The sequence below is a fragment of the Hibiscus syriacus genome, unplaced genomic scaffold (genome assembly GCF_006381635.1).
Source record: "Hibiscus syriacus cultivar Baekdansim isolate YM2019G1 unplaced genomic scaffold, ASM638163v2 tig00112215_pilon, whole genome shotgun sequence".
Lineage (NCBI taxonomy): Eukaryota > Viridiplantae > Streptophyta > Magnoliopsida > Malvales > Malvaceae > Hibiscus > Hibiscus syriacus.
The window spans coordinates 2,565,386-2,579,146 of NW_024063268.1; the positions used below are offsets into that span (position 1 = coordinate 2,565,386).

Here is a 13,761-nt window from a genome sequence, read left to right on the forward strand (position 1 = left end):
ATGTTAAGTAAGAAGGTATTCTATTTTTAAGGTAAGTGTTGAGATTCAAATCCAAATAAAGTAAGCACTTGAAAATATAAACGTCATACATATCAAATTATTTTAACAACTTTCACTGTATAAACACTTGAAAATATAATGGAAAAACATTAAGCACTTATTTAAAAAAAAATTAATTTAAAACCTAAAATTAACTTATAACACGTGTTTTTAAGTTAAGCATTTAAGAAAGAGAAAATAATCTCAGTGACCAAAAATCCCAAATAATATACGATTTTGACTAATTTTTTTTAGATTTGCGAAAATGACCAACAAAATCGCAATGCGATAATTCGCATTGCGATCTCCATTATCGCAAATTCGCGTACCATTTAATAGAATCATTTAGCGTTGAATCGTTTAGCATTCAGCGCGTTTGTTTCGCACTTTTAAATGATTCAACACAAAAACACATTCTGATTGATTCGAAACCATTATTAAACACCACGTCACATTCATTTGTTCACATGTATACGGTGCTGCTCATCGTGTTTATCTTGTCTCTCGTATGCTGATTTAATATTTTTTTTCTTTTTATTTTGCATCCAAAACTCCCGGGTCTGTTCTTAGTATGTTTTCATTTATGATAAAAGAGAAAATCGCCTCAGTGACCAAAAAAAAGTTATAATATACGATTTTAACCAACTTTTTTTGGATTTGCCAAAATGACCAACAAAATCGCAACGCGATCCCCAGAATCGCAAATCAGTTTCCAAAATCGCAACGCGATTCTTGAAAATCGCAATGCGATAGTACAAATTCGCATTGAGATTTTCCAAAATCGCAACGCGAATATGAAAATCGCAACGCGAATATGAAAATCGCAATGCGAACACATAAATCGCAACGCGTATCCGTAAATCGCAACGTGTATCCGTAAATCGCAACGCGTATGGGTAAATCGCAATGCGTATCCGTATATCGCAACGCGTATCCGTAAATCGCAACGATAATACATAAAATCGCAACGCGTATCCGTAAATCGCAACGCGATATTTAAAGCGCCATTATAATCGCTACGCGTATTTTATTTTCAAATTACAAAAAGAATATTAAGACAAAATCCCGTAATCGCAACTCATAACCTAAAACCTAAAATCACAACTCAGTCCCATCTCCATCTCTCACTCTCTACGGCGAAGAAATCCGTCCCCATCTCCGAAGATTTCCGTCCCCATCTCCGGCGAAATCCCTCACAACAAACGACGGTCAGAAATCCCTCACAATATTCAGAAATGGAAAATCAACCTCCGAGGGTTAGTTTTTTTAATTATTTTTATTTTGAAATGTTTGCATTATTGTAGGTTTTTCATATTGAAACTGATGATAAGTTTACTGGTCATTTCAATAATAGATTAACCATTTCACTTAGATTTCATTTCGCGTTACGATTCTGTCGTTGCGATTTTCATTTCGCGTTGCTATTCTCTCGTTCCGATTTTCAAGTTAGTATTTGTCTTTGTCTTTGTCTTTGTTCTGTCTTTTGGTTGAAGTAATGCAATCCATTCAAGTTTCAATTTGCAGAAGAGTCGCAACGAGATAAATGAAAATCGCAACGAGAGAATGACTGTCGCAACGAGAGAAATGAAAAGCGCAACGAGAGAATCGCAACGCGAAATGAAAATCGCAACGAAAGAATCGCAACGCGAAACCAAAATCGCATTGCGATTTTCATTTCGCGTTGCGATTCTCTCGTTGCGATTTTCATTTCGCGTTGCGATTGTCATCTCGCGTTGCGATTCTCTCGTTGCGATTTTCATTTCAACCAAAAGACAAAAACAGTGTTGCAAATTTTAGTTTCAAGAATAAACTACTACTTTTTATGTTTATTGTTTTTGGTATATCTTCACAGTGTAGTTTTTGGTATATCTAACTTGGTATGTTTATTGTTTTTGTAGAATTTTTTTTCGGCTCAATTGACCTTGAGAAATAAAGTCAGCCTGGCCACTACAATTGCAAAGAAGCTTTCACCTGCTCAAAGACAATTGTTTGAGGAAACCTGCTTCGGGCCATGGCTGAGAGTACAGCATCCGGGTGGAGATGCTAATTTGACCCATTTGTGGCTTCAGACCATGACATCAAATCTACCCGACAGTATACAACGTGGTGAGGAAGAGATATGGTTTCATTTTCCACCAGCGTATACTTGTTTTGGGCGGAAGGAGTTCTGCTTAATCACTGGTCTACGATTCGGACACGATGATGTAGGCCGGTACACTCGTCATATCGCCCGCCCATCATGGTTATCCCGGGTTTTTCCGGATGAGTCAATGGAGAAGCCGAACCTACATGTCGACGACCTGAAGAAATTGTTTAATAAGAAAGCTGGTTTCACTCGGATGGATGACGTCGATGTTGTCCGAGTATGCCTTCTACTACTTGTGTATGCCGGCTTTTTAGGCAGAGAGGCCAGACAACCTATTCATCGGGAGCTAATAATATTGGTAGAGGACCTGAATGCATGGAATTTGTTTCCGTGGGGTTCGTATATATGGAAAGCTACCTGGACTAAGTTGTCGTCTGCCTTTGATGACCGCAAAAGTTTGCGGGGCGATGGGTCCAAATACACTTTGTCAGGCTTTGTTTGGGCCTTTAAGGTAAGAATTTCTATATAATGTTTCTAAAATTATAATTAATTATTTAACAATTACTAATTTTGTTATTATATTGTTTGTAGATTTGGATATTCGAGGCTTTCCCCAGCATGCGTACATATGCAATAAAAACGTCAAATGATATTCCCAGGGCTATTTCCTGGAAGAGGAAAACTCTGTTGGATTGGGAAGACTTAATACCATATGCCACAATAAATAATGTAAGTTAACACAAATACTTTCATATAATATATAAACAAGTTATTAATAGTAGACGTTTAACTTTGTTTGAGTTTTTATATTTTTTTAGGAGGCTAACATTCCATTACAAAGACTGACACCCACGGAGGAAGAGCTTGCCACTGATTGGTGGCAAGCTAGTCAGAATTTTTTTGATGGCACGGATGATGAGCAGCATCCACTTCCTCCAATTCGAGAGCCATCACCTCACCTAGAGCCATCACCCGATCGACCCGACTATACACCTCTAGAACGAGAGCCATCACCTATCCCGTCACATCATCGAGCCTCTTCTCCACCATCACCTCATGATAGGCGACCGGCAAAGATGCCACGACTCCTATCTCCCTGTTCTCCACCTCCACCTCAACGGGATGAGTCAAGGGAGTTACGTGATGAGGTCAATGCCTTGCGTGAGGAGATCGGTACTCTACGCGATAACGATGGTGCATGGCGTGTGGAGGTGTCAACTTTACGTGGTGAGGTTGCCGCTCTACGTGAGATGATAGTATCGTTGCAGAATGAGGTTCATACTCTACGCAACGAGGTAAGTTTAAGATTTTCCATATTTAACTTAATGATAAATTTACTCGTAATTTCACTTAGATTAGCCATTTCACTTGGATTGCTTAGTAAATTTATTCGGTTGCTGCCAATTCTGCTAAACTGTGTATTCTTTAACACTGTGAAATAGTATTTGTCTTTGTTTTGTCTTTTGGTTGAAAGTAAATTTGTTCGGTTGCTGCCAATTCTGCTAAACTGTGTATTCTTTAACACTGTGAAATAGTATTTGTCTTTGTTTTGTCTTTTGGTTGAAGTAAATTTGTTCGGTTGCTGCCAATTCTGCTAAACTGTGTATTCTTTAACACTGTGAAATAGTATTTGTCTTTGTTTTGTCTTTTGGTTGAAAGTAAATTTGTTCGGTTGCTGCCAATTCTGCTAAACTGTGTATTCTTTAACACTGTGAAATAGTATTTGTCTTTGTTTTGTCTTTTGGTTGAAGTAATGCAATCCATTCAAGTTTCAATTTGCAGAAGAAGAAATAGTTTACTTTCGCAACACGAAACTTAAAATCGCAACGCGAAACCAAAATCGCAACGCGAAATGAAAATCGCAACGACAGAATCGCAACGCGAAACCAAAATCGCAACGACAAGATCGCAACGCGAAGCCAAAATCGCATTGCGATTTTCATTTCGCGTTGCGATTCTTTCGTTGCGATTTTCATTTCGCGTTGCGATTCTGTCGTTGCGATTTTCATTTCGCGTTGCGATTTTGGTTTCGCGTTGCGATTTTAAGTTTCGTGTTGCGAAAGTAAACTATTTCTTCTTCTGCAAATTGAAACTTGAATGGATAAATTTACTTTCAACCAAAAGACAAAATAAAGACAAATACTAACTTCAGGGTATTAGTTTGAAACATATTTTTCTTTGTTATCTGATGCATTTTGTGAACTATGATAGAATAATGACTTGGGTGAATACAATGCAAGTTTGAAACATATTTGTCTTTGTTTTCACTGTTTAAATATCATGTCTGTTTATTTACTGATTTTTGTATTTAATTATTTAGCGGCCCGATAGAGTGGATGCTTTACGTCGGGTTATGCTTGCACGACGGAGTTCACGCATCAGACAGCGTGCACGTGCTATTAAGTCTCCGTACACCCCAATAGTGCGAAGACACCGCAAGAAGAAGCCCGACTCGCCTGTCATCCCTCAAGAGTCCACTCCTATCGTTGAAGAGGCCCCCCTATCATTCCTCGAGAGTCCCCTCCCACCGTTCAAGAGGCCACTGTCATCATTGAAGAGGTCCCTCCCACCATTCAAGAGCCCGATTCACATGGCTTCATATGTAGGCTTCTTGAGAAACCCTCTGACGTGCCGGACATGATGGATTCAAGTTGGCTCTTGTATGAGTTACCGGCCAGTACCATACCGGTATCTGAAGAGGAGAGGGAACAACTACCGGACACAATTCTGGATAACACCCTTTGGGCTAAGACCGCTGTTGATTTTTATCTACATGAGCGGAGCCAGGGGTGTTTCACTGACATATGCAAGCTCACCGATGATATCTATTTGTTGCTTGATCGGTCTTGGTGGGGCGTATTATTAGGGGTCGAAGACAATGGCTATTTCGATGGGGGGTAAGTCTTATATTTTTCTTATATTTCAATTTGATTAATTTTTTTTTTAAATTTATGTAAGTCACTAATATATGTCTTTTTTTGTAAAACAGCATATCGATGCGTGGGTGACACGTCTTCTAATAATAAGAAAACTTAAGAAAAATAAAAATATACGATATACAATTATGCCGACGTCTTTTCACGCCGTTCACTTGAAGAATGCACGAAATGAATCATTTGATTTGGGCAATGGACAAGCTAAACTTTATCCTGCATGGTGGGAGGTCGATAAGGTTAGTATTTATTTTAGATTGAGTTTAAAGGTTTTATGAAATAAGTGCGCAAATGAATGAATTATTACTTATGATTGCAGGTGTTTATCCCTGTTTTGGAACGTAAACATTGGATTCTCGTCGAGCTTCAGCTCCCATCCCTTAAGACAATAGTGTATGACAGCATGATAAATTACATATCATTGGCTGATTTAAGAGATGTTATTAAGGGATGGAGCTCTCATTTGGCTAAATTCTTGGATGCGATCAATTATTGGACTCGTTCTGGAAACAAGAAGCCAAAGAAGCTCAATATTACAGTTATTAGAGACGAGACCGCGCCACAACAAACGAGCGGAGCCAGAGGAGATTGTGGTCCTCTCGTATGCTTGGCGTTGGAGCGTTTGACGACGGGAAGCATCAAGTATCTACCTCCCACCGATAGAGATAGAGCTGCAGTAGGCTTGTGGTTTCGGCATTATATGGCTAAATCGATATATACGAGACGCTGCCTACCTGCATCCGCGTTATAAAAATGTCCATAAACAATTGGTAAGTTTATATACTTTTGGTTTGAAAATGTTTGGTTAAGTACCTAGAATTCAATAATTTGCTGTTTGTAGGTTTTAGATGTGTAGAAAGTGTTGTTTGAGCAAATGTTTGGTTTCTGCAGGTTAATCTCAGAAGTGAACTGCGTGAAAATGATGTATGGCTGCAAAGTTGATTCAATAGTTTAATTGATTGTTTTTTGATTGTTTAATTGATTTGTAAAAGTTGATTCAATAGTAGATGATCGGAAATAAGAATTATTGCTTATTTTTTGATTGTTTAATTGATTTGTAAAAGATGATTTGTAAAAGTTGATTTGTGTAATTGATGCGAATATAATTCTTATTTGTGCTTGTTTAATTGATTGAAATGTAATGGTTGATTTTGTTGATTTCAATCTGCATTATGTTGAAGGCAAAATTGACTATCGCAATGCGAAATGAAAATCGCAATGCGAAATGAAAATCGCAATGCGAAATGAAAATCGCAACGAGAGAATCGCAATGCGGAAATGAAAATCGCAACGAGAGAATCGCAATGCGATTTTCATTTCGCATTGCGATTCTCTCGTTGCGATTGTAATTTCCGTGTTGCGATAGTCAAATGCATGCCTAATAGTGATAACAACTGAATAACAAGAGTTGGTTAAGTCAAAATGGTTGGCCTGAGTCATTAATTCAACTGAAAATGTTAAAAGTTCACACATAAAATCCACATAATACAACGTTTGCATTTAAAAATCACCTAAGTTAACAGTCCCAAAAGGTGAAGCCAATTGTGATTGGGATTTTGAAGATGGTTGCCTTTTGCTTGACACCATATGAGCTTTGGATTTTGATGAGGATCCATATTTTGGTAGAGGAAAAGATGATTTTGATGGCACTGGTGATCCACATGTCAACCTTGTATGACCACTTTCCTTGCACCGACTACATGTCGATCTCTTCTTCTCTTCACCCTTAGACGGTATACGATCGTGACTTTTTGGTCGGCCAGGTAGCCTTCTGTCCATGGCTGGTGGCAAAACTGTTTGTAAGTCATCTGGTATGTCCCACTCAGAAGGATGTGGAATAGGGTAGACAATCTCGGCATAAGTCTGTCGATAAACTTCTGTAGTGTAGCAATCCATAGCGTATGCGCTTGAATCATCTTGGTTTAAATGAAGAGCAACTTTTATAACATGGCCACACGGATAACCAGATGTTTGCCATTTCATACAACTACACGTCTTTGCATTTAGATCGACTAGCCCATTTAAGTTATTATCCAGTACTTGAAACAAAGTGTTTGAACATGGTTCAACTCTCCATGACGTTGACTTCACAACACGTTTCGTTATCTTTTTTCAGTCCATGGTGTAACACGATGTTCCAATGTTCCTGTAAATTTAAATAAACAATACTTAGTAAAATATATAAATATGATAAGTTACGAATTCAAAGAAATAATACCTGCATGGTTTCTTTTCTTGTAGTACCACTGTTGAATAGAGGCTCGAAAAAACTCCATTAACATAGTAATGGGTAATTTCCGGGAATGACGACTTAGAGCGTTGATTGATTCTGCACTATTAGACGTCATGAAACCATATCTTGCTCCAAGTTGATGTACTCTTGACCATCTTTCAAACCCGACATCTTCTAGTGTTTGAGCACACTGAGGCAAAACACGTCTTAAACAATTTATATGCTTATTGAAATCCACTTCCCGATAAGCTTTTACAGCCTTCCAGTATGTCCATTTGTGCTTTTTTATACCAGCAGACCTTGATTTTAGATTTCTATACAAATGAACACCACAAAGTCCATGAAAAGCATCTGGGAAACACCTTCTAACAGCGTTGTCAATTGAGTTTGCCCTATCGGATATGATTGTCAGATTGCTAATAGGACCTATGCAATCCCTAAGATGCCCCATAAACCATGTCCATGAATCAGAGGTTTCAGATTTGCCAACCCCGTAAGCTATTGGCAATATCCCATTGTTAGCATCCATGGCTACTGCTAATAAGTTTACTCCAAGGTATCGACCTTTCAAATGTGCTCCGTCAACTATAATAACTGGGCGCATGCAAGTAATAAACGAACGAATCTACAAAATAATATACACAAGAAATATAATCATTTAAATGTGAAATGCATGTAACTAACAAAAATGAGTCAACAAAATTATATTGATTTACTAACCGTAGCACCAATGGCGATAAACAGCAACTCAAAGCGTCCATCTCTATCTGTTTTGATATGAGTTACCGACCCAGGATTTTTCAGCTTTAAATTGTGACAATAAGCCGGCAGTTGGGCAAACGATGCTTCTGGCGACCCCCTCAACAATTCCAAGGCATAACATTTGGCTCTCCAAGCTTGAGAATATGATATACTAATCTTGAACCGAGCATTCATGTCAGTCATAATTTCATGTCCCCGATATACCCTGCCATTCAAAACATTAACTCAGCCAGAAAACCACCCAACACCTTTTTGTTTGCCTGTCTATGGTGAGGAAAAACTTGGGTTCTTGAACATGTATGTTTATCAATAAAAGTCCTAACTTGAAACATTTTGCAATCTTTTATTCTCTTTGCAATCATACGCCACGTACAGTTTTTGTCAATCATACACCTTGTTTCGAAACGATCTTTGCTTGATTTGTTAACTTTTAGTTGATAGCCATCTTCCACACATTTCGTATACAAAGCTATCTTCAAGTCTTCCTTTGTATCAAAACAATCATCTTTCTTGACACGAATAACTTTTGTGTAACAATCAACTGCTTTCTTTGCCAACTCTTCTTCCGGTAACTGAAGTAATTCTGGCATATTCCAGTTATACTCCCGTGGCATTTTCTTTTCTTCGGGACTTTTTCTTCTTCTTTTTCTTCTTCAGGATTATATGAATTACAGAATGGATGTTCAACATGTTCATTCACAGTCGTAACTTCCTCCTCATTATCATCAACAACATCTTCCTCGGCAACGGGTGTTTCATCATCAAAATTCGGGTATTGACCAATATTAAAATCATTACACACATGGTCTGTTTCTTCTTCTGAAACATCATCAAAATCCGTGTATTGACCAATATCAAAGTCCGGATATTGACCAAGACCAAATTTCGAATACTGACTAGTACTCACAATTTTTTCTGTTGGCTCATCATCGTCTAACTGGTCAATACGAAAACCGGAATTTGGTGCTGAAAGTTGATTGGGATTTGGATTAGAGAAAGGTTGTGGGTTTTGAGAAAAACTTAGTTGATTACTACCCGCTACTGACCCAACAATACTACTTCTAGGTTCAACAACATACAATGTAACATCATCTTGTGAAACACTAATGTAAGCAATGAATCGTTCAACATCTTCATTGTCGGTTAACAAATAAACTTTACCATTTCTCTGATAAGATAGCCTAAATCCACTTAGGGGCTCTAAATTCAATTTATTTGAAACACGTAGCATTAGAGTTTCATAAGTTAACTTTTGTAAAGACAATTTTAGTTGAAGATTCATGGGTAAAGGCATATATTGTAAAACACCATGAACATTATCCCATGACCCTCCAAAACACAAATCTATCCAAACATGATCAACATTAGATGATTTCATGGTTGTAAATTAATTTACTAAACAGACGAGCTGCGAAACTAAAACCTGTTGCCGGATTGGGAAGGATGTCGTTGGATATAGGAACGGATGTCGCCGGAGAGAGTGATAGATGGAGATGGAATGAGTTGCGATTTAGGGATTTAGTTTATGATTTCAGTGTTATATACCCAAAATTTCAGTGTTGTGATTTACAGATTCTCGTTGCGATTTACGGATTATCGTTGCGATTTACAGATTCTCGTTGCGATTTACGGATTATCGTTGCGATTTACAGATTCTCGTTGCGATTTACGGATTATCGTTGCGATTTACGGATACGCGTTGCGATATACGGATACGCATTGCGATTTACGGATACGCGTTGCGATATACGGATACACGTTGCGATTTATGTGTTCGCGTTGCGATTTTCATATTCGCGTTGCGATTTTGGAAAATCGCAATGCGAATTTGTACTATCGCATTGCGATTTTGGAAACTGATTTGCGATTCTGGGGATCGCGTTGCGATTTTTATTTCGCGTTGCGATTTTGTTGGTCATTTTGGCAAATCCAAAAAAAGTTGGTTAAAATCGTATATTATAACTTTTTTTTGGTCACTGAGGCGATTTTCTCCTGATAAAATTATAGGTGTTCAGGGATTGGCTTGTAAACCTTTGTTCATTGGGGGTTTGGTTCTTTTTTGTTTTGTTTTTGTTCTTTTTCAGAATTTCTTAAGAGGGAAAAATGAGCTTGATATCTCAGAATCCAGTGTCTAGAAGCAGAGTAAAGGCTAAAAGGAGTGATGAATTGCTTTCAATTCATAGAGATAACGAAGATCCTGAGAATGGGTTGGAATCGGATTCCGATATCTCGAAGTTGAAAAGGAGAAAGAAACAAAAAGAAAAACAAATTGAGCTTGAGCAGGAGAAAGAGATGAAAAAGCTCGAAAATTTCTTTTTCGGATCTATTTATTCCCCAGTTGAATTCGGTAAAGAAGCTAAGGAAAATGCTCAAGATGTTGTTGCAGAAGATGGTTCTGCTTTGTTATTTTTGGATAGTTCCCCAAACGATGTGGACTTGTCCGAGGAAAGTGATAATGACGAGAAGATTCATAAGGAAAGGAAAGCTATTTGGGTGGATGAGGAGGAGGAAAGACATAGCTAAGGTTAATAGGTTGAGGAAATTGAGGAAGGAAGATGGTGAGAGTGTGATTTCTGGTTCGGAGTATGTTTCGAGATTGAGGGCTCAACATGCTAACTGGGACTGAATGGGCCAAGCTAGATTCAGGGTTAAGGAAAAATTGTGGTTATGATGGAGAATCGTCTGATGAAGAAAACGGGGTACTGGCAGCTTCCTTGTTATGGAAATGCTGAAGTTGTTGGTATTCTTAGAACAAATGAAGATCTTGTGGTCACGAGTAGGGTTAAATTGTTTCCGGGGCTTCTTGAGTACTCAAGACTAGTTGATGCGAATGTTGAGGAACCTTCCAAAGGTCCGATAAATTGAGTTCACTTCCACAAGAATGTTCAGTTACTACTTGCTGCTGGATTGGATCGGAGGATCAGTTTTTTTCCAGATTGATGGTAACGGAATACCAAAATACAAAGCGTTTTTCTTGATGATTGTCCGGTTCGTAAAGCATCTTTCTTACCTGATGGTACCCAGGTCATCATAGCAGGAAGGAGGAAATTCTTCTACTGTTTTGATTTGGTGAAAGCAAAAGTCGATAAAATAGGGCCGTTGGTTGGTAGGGACTAGGGAGGAAAAAAGCTTGGAACATTTTGTGATTTCCCCGGATTCCACTACAATTGCATTTTCGGGAAATGAAGGTTATATATTGTTGGTTTCATCAAAAACAAAGGAACTGATTGGAACTCTTAAGATGAACGGAACAGTCTGCTCACTAGCTTTTGCAGATGATGGGAACCGATTATTGAGCTCTGGCAGTGATGGAGAGGTCTACCATTGGGACTTGAGAATGAGAACATGCTTCCATAAGGCTGTTGATGAAGGGTGCATTAATGGCATGGCTCTTTGTACATCACCGAACGGAAGAATGTTTGCAGCTGGTTCTGACAGCGGGATAGTGAACATCTATAACAGGGATGATTTTTTGGGAGGTAAAAGGAAACCGATCAAGACTGTCGAGAATCTAACCACCAAAGTCGATTTCTTGAAGTTCAATAGTGATGCTCAAATACTGGCCATCTGTTCTACCATGAAGAAAAACAGTTTAAAGCTGATACATGTCCCGTTATTTGCGGTATACTCTAATTGGTCTCCACTGAATAAGAACTTACATTATCCCTGGTGTCTGGATTTCAGTCCCGGAGGTGGTTTCACGGCCGTCGGAAAAGTGCTACTATACAAGTTGCATCGTTACAATCATGCATAGAATCAGTCTTTACCCCTCTTAACTTGTTCGAAGCATTGTGTAAGGCGAGTGCATTCTGCAGCAATATTAGTTCCATCATGCCGAAGGCACCATCATATACGGTGGGTGAACATTCAATTTATTTCTTTCCTTTTGACCCCGAATTTCATATAAAATTTTAATTATGATTTTTTTTTTTATAAATCTAAAATAGTTTGAGGATAAATTTATAATTTAACATTCGTAGAATTTTTTTATTCAACGATAGAAGAGGATATTTTTGGAAAAAAAATTTAAGGGTATTTTAGTCCAGAACGCCAATAATCTAACAATAACTAAGGAAAGGGGATAATTACATTTTCGATAATATACCCCTAAAATACCACTGTTGGTAACAAAAGATTATCGGGACTGAGAATGTTGGCCAACCAAACGGGAGAATGACATTCCATTCCCCTAATAATCTCAGATTACCTGAACCAAACAGTCCCTTAGATTTTTTAATCACCTGGTGATTGTAAAGTAATGTCTGTTTAAATATTAGGGAGGTAAACTTACAAGTCATTTGTGAGCATGTATATACCTAAGATTTTATGTTAGGGTTTAATGATTTTATGTTAGGATTGAATGTATAATATTTTAAACATGATAAATTTATAAGATTTTAGAAAGATCAAATCAGATTGTTAATGAAAAATAAAAATAAAAAATCTAAAACATATAGAAAATTAATCCTTTTAACAATCAAAACGACTTACAAAGAATCAAAGAATTGGTTTCACATTACACAAAAGAATAGCTAACAAAGTTGTTCCAAGTTTCATATTTCTTGAGTAGCTTCTTCTGTTGTCGTCAATGGTGAGGGTTCAACGCCTTGAGGAAAATCAGAAATGGAGGCGAGAACTCGACGAATGCTCAAGGAACAAGGAGGCTTGAAGCTGAAAGATGATGTCATCTTGTCGTGGGAGAAAAGATGGGATGAGTTAGAAACGATGAGATAAACCAGTGCTTGAACAATCACGAACATGAAAATCCTCACTAATGACATCTCTAATTCCATGGTTTCTGCAACAAATTAAATCAGCGGCTTGTTTTGACTCATATTTTGACTACACTTATATCCGCCTAACTTGACCATCACTTCTTTCGTTAAAATTTACTTATGACTTTAATTTATTAAAATACAATTCTATAAAACTTATCTATTGGTCGGTCAGCTGCTTATCACGGAGTATTAAATTGTTGTCGGCTATATTATAAACGTTATGGTACAGGACTTTCAATCTTGACATGCCAAGCTTTTCACATCTCAACCATGTGGCATATATGATTATTCTATGCTAGAATTAAAAGGCTTAATTATAAAATACATATCCAAACTATAACGTTTTCATGAATAGGTGTTGAATTTTATTTGAATGACCATTTAGGTGCTCAGGTCGTAATTGTCGTTAATTTGCTCCGTTAAATGACACGTGCCACATTCTGATAATTTTTATTTTTTTAAAATTAAAAACATTATTATGTTTATAAAAAAAACTCTATTTTTTTCTTAAATTACAAAAAACCTCAAATCCCTAACCTTACCCATCATTGTCACTCTTTCCGGCCACGACTATTGCCGCCGTCGACGTAGTCTCTGTCATCTTCCTGGTCATACGTTGTCATCGATTAGCCGTCAAGATCGCGTGAGATCGAGATTTTTAGCATAAGGTTCTTAGGGTACAAAATGTCAATTGGTTGTTGGCCAATGACTGATCGCCATTTCATAGGGTTATTTATCGTCGAGAGAAGGTGAGGTGAGGTTAGGTAGAGATTCATCGACGATAAAGGGCGGCGATCAGTTTGAGTTTAAGGGTTGAAATGAGGATTTTCAAAGGTTTGGGCTATTTCAAAATTTATGTTTTTTAAAAATATTTTTTTTATTTTAAAATTTTAAATAAATTTTTTAAAACTATAAGAATGTGACACGTAT

General features: G+C 37.5%; 1 pseudogene; it reads left to right on the forward strand.

The window, feature by feature from the left end:
* Window positions 1–10,107: 10,107 nt before the first annotated feature.
* On the forward strand, window positions 10,108–11,822 carry LOC120175741 (annotated as a pseudogene).
* Window positions 11,823–13,761: the final 1,939 nt, after the last annotated feature.